This window comes from Desmodus rotundus, chromosome 1, assembly GCF_022682495.2.
Source record: "Desmodus rotundus isolate HL8 chromosome 1, HLdesRot8A.1, whole genome shotgun sequence".
Lineage (NCBI taxonomy): Eukaryota > Metazoa > Chordata > Mammalia > Chiroptera > Phyllostomidae > Desmodus > Desmodus rotundus.
The window spans coordinates 201,236,450-201,242,930 of record NC_071387.1 but is presented as its reverse complement, the minus strand read 5'-3'; positions in this window follow the sequence as shown (position 1 = coordinate 201,242,930).

The window sequence follows — 6,481 nt, the reverse complement described above, 5'->3', positions numbered from 1 at the left end:
TCCTACACTGTTTACAAATGAGGCTACTTCTCTCCTTCTATTAGCATCCTAGCCCAAGTTACCATCTTTCATATGGGACATTCTGGCCCTCTCCAATCACTGTATAAACTGTAGCCAGTGACCCTTTAAAAATGTAAATTTGACGTCACCAATGCAAGCCCCCATTCTACTCCCACCCAACTTAATTTCTTTAATGGCTTTTCATTGCTCATAGGAATGAACATGACCTATTCTTAACATGACCTACAAAATCATGACTTGGTCCATCTATTTCATCAGCTTCATTATTCCCTTTGTTTTCTGCCATTCACAGGAACTGTGAAGCTTTTAAAGGGGATGTGCTCTTTACTTCAGGGCCATTGAATATGCTGTCACATATGTGTCATCAATTTGCCATTCTCCTTGCATCCTTCACTTCCTTTTGTGCCCTCTGACTTCACAGCTCAACCATCATGTCCCTATGGAATAAATTACTGGAACAATTAAAAAATTATTTCCCATTTCTCAATGGTTCAACCGACATAATTTGATATCTCTTACACCTGTTACATGTCAGCCTTTATCTGAGGGCTAGTTTCCCTTGGAGAAGGACTTTCTGCTCTGCTCCCACCCTCCAGTGCGGCATATTCTCATGATGTTACTTCTACTTTCAAGCACTCATTTCAGCTATAATTTGGTTACTGAATAATTGTGTGCTTTGTGGTTCACTCTCTGACTCTCCCACTAGAACACAAGCTTGTTACTGCCAAAAGATCCAGCACGGTTCATTGCTCACAGTAGGCACTCAGCAACTATCAAATGATTAAATCTGTAAAAACTTAAAAAAAAAAAAAAAAGGAACCATGGTCAATACCAAGCGATGTACAAGACTGTTAGTATGAGAGGAAAGAAAGATTCCAGCATTTTAAGTTCAGGAAAGGAGTGCAGCCTGTAGCCTGTGATTACACTCTCTCCGATGCCAAACTCAGCCTCCTCACTTCACTAATTCCTATGGTCCCGCTCTGCACTCTGTCTCCAGAACCTCAGAAACCTTACACACTCCCTCCTCTGACTTCGTCATCCCGTTGCTCCACTGCTGCTACTCACATTATACACCTACTTCATGGAGACTCTGAACCTTGATCCTAACATTTTTTCCTTAATCTAGTTCTTCAATATCCCAGACTTCCAATGCTGGCTCAATGAAACATTCCTGTTTTTGTTGTACAGCTGAGCTCTATGGAAAAAAATAATACATACAGTTTGGCATTATCACAATTCTCTATATGGTAGGCAGTGAGTGATCTTTCTAACCAATAGCCCCAAGCATATTGCACCCTAAATAAAGCCCTTCCAAACTCCTGAATGTGGGAGACTTCCAGTCAAATGGAAACATAGGTAAACACAGCTCATCTCCTTGCAACAATCACAGCAAGAATTACAAAACCCTATTACCCAGAATCATCGGAAAATCAAGCTGTATGGATGTCTGACAACCAAAGAACTTAAGAAGTCACATTCACCCAGATGGGTAGAAGGGGCAGAGACATGGAATGGGTGGTCCCATACCCATGTGTGGTGGAAAAAAATCGGGAGGGATACCTCAGGAATGAGGGATCCCAGCCCCACACCAGACCACCCAGCCCAGGGTTCCAGTGCCAGGAAGGTAAATCCCCTAACTTCTGGCTGTAAAAACCAGTGGGGGTTGCGGCAGCAGAACAACTATGAGATTCTCAGGCATCTCTTAAAGGGCCCACAACTGTCTTAGGACTTATGCAGACTCACTCTCTCTGGGCTCTAGCACCCAGGCAGCAGCTGGAAGAGCACCAGCAGCATATGGGAAGGAATTCAAGTTTCTGGCATCAGGATGAGTGTCGGGGAATAGTTTCCTCCCAGACAAAACTCCAGAGGCCAGGCAGTGTCCATTATCCCTTCTCTGAGCCCTCCCTGACACGGAGCCAAAGAGCTGCAAAACCATATCTGAGATTCCCATCAACCTGGTTCATATGGGTTGCCCTACCCTGGTGATCACCTAAGGCTCTGCCTCATCCAACTTACAGGTGCACTTTTCTGTAAGAGGCCATGCTACTAAGACAGGGAGTCAAGGCAGCTCTGCCTAATATATAGGAACAGAGAGGCTACCAAAATTAGGAAACAAAGAAATATGGCCCAAATGGAAGAACAGAACTCCAGAAAAAGAAGAAAATGCAGATAAACACTCTATCAGATGCAGAGTCCAAACTTTTTTAAAAAGACTTTTATTTAACTTTAGAGAGAGGGCAAGGGAGAAAGAGAGAAACAGCAATGTGTGGTTACCTCTCGCACGTCCCCTACTGGGGACCTGGCCTGCAACCCAAGCATGTGCCCTGACTGGGAATCAAACTTGCGACCCCTTGGTTTGCAAGCCAGCACTTCATCCACTGAGCAACACCATCCAGGGCAGAGTCCAAACTCTTGAATGTGGCTTTTTAGGACCTTTATCAACTGCTTTTCTCTCCAGCTTCATTGTTCAGCATTTCAGTACTCTGCTGTCCCTCTTTCTGCCCAACTACTCTCTCCCATGATTCTCATTCATTTTTCAACTCAACCACAATCTGGCTTTCCTCCAGTCCTCACTGAAACTATTCTCCCTAAAGGATACCATTTACATCTTTAGTGGCAAGATCAAGCATTTTTCAGTCTTCATCTCACGTCTGCATTTCATGAGTTGCTCTCCATCTCTCTCTTTTAAACTCTAACCCCTTAGTTTCTTCCTATACTCTTCTGTAATTGTTTCTCCTGTCTCCTCCACAAAATCATCTCTCTCTCACTGCACCTTGTTAGACTTCTCCAAGGTCCTCCTTTGGTTCTGTGCTGCTTACTCTGTAGCTTATATGCTGATGAGTCCCATATGCGGCCTCAGCCTAAACTTCCCCCTGAAAGTGTCATGCTTGTGCATGCTCCCACTTTCTGGGCATCACCTGAACAGCCCACAGGTACTCAACACATGTAAAACTTACTCCAGTCACCCAAAGTGGAGAAACCTGAAAGATAGCCATGATGTCTCTTTTCCTTTGGCTAATTCAGTCAAGCCCTGCCATTTTTATTTCCTAAATACATTTGAAACCTCTCCAATATTCTATCTCTATCACTAGCATCATCCTTGTTCAGGCTCTCAACATCTCCGAGACTATTCCATTAGCATCCTCTTCCCGATGGCCTCACATCATCTACATAGCAGCCAGAGTGAGCTTTCATTAGCCCCTTGTTGAAAGTCCTCCTCTTGCCTACACACTAAAGTCTAAGTCCTCAAAACTGTATGCTCCTCTCTCCTACTTTCTAAAGCCTCATCTTTTAATGCTGCACAATCCACACCCTGGTTACTCTGCACACTGTGCTGACCACACTTTCAGAATTCTATCCCCCAGCTCCTTACTTCACCAAACATTCTGATGATCCAAATAAGCACAAAAGATAATTTACAAATTTTGAAATGAGCTCCCGCAAAAAACATGCTAAGTGATTTTATTTACCAAACTTCATATTACACTTAGTTCAAAAACACATGGCTTCGGACTATGTCTCCTGACTTCAAAGTTAATATTCTTTTTACCAGTCCAAGTTTTAGCCTTCTACATCAAGCCAATTAAAAATAGAATTAAAATAAAAATAGAACACATTGAATATTGTATTTTACCTCTCCATTTATCAAATAGGATAGTAGGCATCTCAAAATATGAGAATATAAAAGTGGATCTTTCAAAAAGGTATAGAAGAACTACAACATTTAGTCATTTCTAAGTAGTCTATATACATTCACATTTCTTTCTTTTTTTTTTTTTAAATATTTTATTTATTTTTAGAGAGAGGGGAAGGGAGGGAGAGAAACCCTCAATGTGTGGTTGCCTGTCTCAGCTCCCAGCTGGAGACCTGGCCCTCAACCCAGGCATGTGCCCTGACATGGAATTGAACCAATGACCCTTTGGTTTGCAAGCTGGCGCTCAATCCACAGAGCCACACCAGCCAGGGCATACATTCACATTTCAACAGGCAGCTGAATAAGGACTTTCCAGATGAAACCTTCCCTGTAAGAGCAACTGATCTGGGAGATAAGATCCCCAGGGTACTCTTACTTAGCCCTGGTAGTAAGTAGGTACACAGTTTATAGAAATCAATTCACCTCCTTGAGCCTCAATTTTTCCTTCTTAAAAAGAAGTGTTCAGCACTATGCTGTGTATTTGAAACTAAGACAAAATGATATTGAGTGTAAAAAATAAAAAATAAATGGGTTTGGATTAGAAGGATCACTTAACCTGATATAGTACATGGATTTCCAAGTCAAGTTATACATGGAACTAGGGTGTGAATGACCATGAATCTCTTGGAATTGTATGCAACAGTTCTGGGTATGAATTTGTTCAGTTTTTTAAGGAGAGATTTCATGGCTTTCATTAGATTCTCAAAGAGGGCCATGAAATTTGGTGGCTAAGAACACCTCGTTCAATGATTCCTCAGCTCCCTCATATTATACGATTCTATAAATACTGGGTGGAGCAAAAGTAGGGTTACAGCTTTTGAGCTGTACAGAAGTGTTTATTCTTGTATTATTTCTTAATTATAGTATTTTCCATATGAACTGTAAACCTACTTTTGCTCCACCCTGTACTTTTTGAAATTATGGAATGTTGAGATCCACTATGGGTTAAGCTTTTATGACAAACATATTATAATTACTTTTTCCTATTTTTTGTTCCAGGATCTAAATCTAGTAAGGTTAAGCCCTAAATTATAAGCAGGTTATGATCAAGACAAACTTACACAGAAGAAAGTGTAATGTTCATGACAAACACACTAGAACTATTTGACAAAGTAACAAAAAATAACTTCATTTCTAAGGTTCTAAGTGGCTGAAATTAAACAAAAAAGTCACAAATACAAACATAAAGGCAAAATTCCATTAAAAAACTGTAATGCCTATCAATTATAAAATAAAAATAATCACAGCCTGCAGTCCACTTTTAAGCAGTAGTTAACAGAAGATCTTTAATCACAGTAATCTGTTATTTAAACTTATTTCCCTACTTTAGCTCATCTCTAATTGCCTGCTTGGCATTTGCCAACTAAAATTCAAAGGATTAAATGTTTATCACAATCTTTCTGAAAACTGACCCTACCTCAGTTCATTACACCCACAATGGTACCTCTGTTCTGGTTATGCAGGCTCCAGGAAAATACATGAGCTTGGAAGAGAGACAGTGCCTCTCAAACAATAAATTGAGGTAAGGGAAAGGATTACAAACCAGAAAATAACTGTTGTATCTCTATTTAAAATCAACAATGTTCTTAAGAATCCAAGCACAAACAATTCAGTTTCTATATGAAAAATTTTCAAATAATAAAAGATGAAGAATCCTATGGATTAAGACCTAAAAAAAGAGAGACATTTTGAGAAAATTGAAAACACTGTTTATTTGATGTCAAGAATTAATATTTAATGATGTATTTATAGGTGAAATAATATAATGTCCAGGATTTGTTTTAGGAGAACACGAGGGAAAAGAGTGCATAGGGTATAGCTCAAATCAACTTGGTCAAATTTAGAATGAGGGAAACTCAGTGAGTGACAGATATGTGGTGGTTCCATAAAAAAATGAAGATAGTATGAAAAATTCTAATGAACAAAAATATAATTTTATGTATACTGCACTACTTTGAGCCATGAAGCCACATACAAAAGGGAGTCTTTCAAAGGAAGGGTGGTGGATGTTATGCAAAGCACATGGGGATTTTATAACCACTTGGTCGATAAACTATGCAAATTGAAATTTCTTTGGTCAGTGACCTTTCTATCATATCAAATTTACATTCAACTGTTTCTCAGTACCAATAGGACAAGAAATGCATTTAGAAAAAGCTTCAAATCAATAAAAATGATGTATATTTGTGTAATAAATAATATGCTTCCTATGACAAAAATCTGCTAAGGAATTAAACTTTACTTTAAAAATGAGCAAGGCAAAGAGTGAAAGGTTTCAGCATTGAAACAAGTAAGAATTTTGTAGAATAAAAGTTACTATCAAGTGTTTAAATTACATTATTTCAAATGGATGACCTGATGGGTTTTATGTTCATAAAAGTAACATTTCTTCCAGTTTATATTAATACTTCTGAAGATGCAGACCTCCTGGACATTGAAGTAGTAACCAGAATGATGAGTTCTTTGTGTAACTAGAAGTGGTGTGTGGGGAAGGGATAACCATACTTCCTAGTTAAGTTTACTTCCTAAGTGAACATATGATAAATTTGCTTGCTGTTCATAAAAATCTACAGTGCACAAAAAATTTGACTTACCTGTATTCATGATAGACTAGTCATCAAAAATTGTCTGTGTGCTTCAGTTACCTGCCAACAATTGAAATACTCAACAATTGAACAGAGTAAGCTATATATTACTTGTCTCTAAAACTTCATAATTTCTTCACTAGAGATGAAATTCTGCTTTCTGCATTTGTATTTTGATATG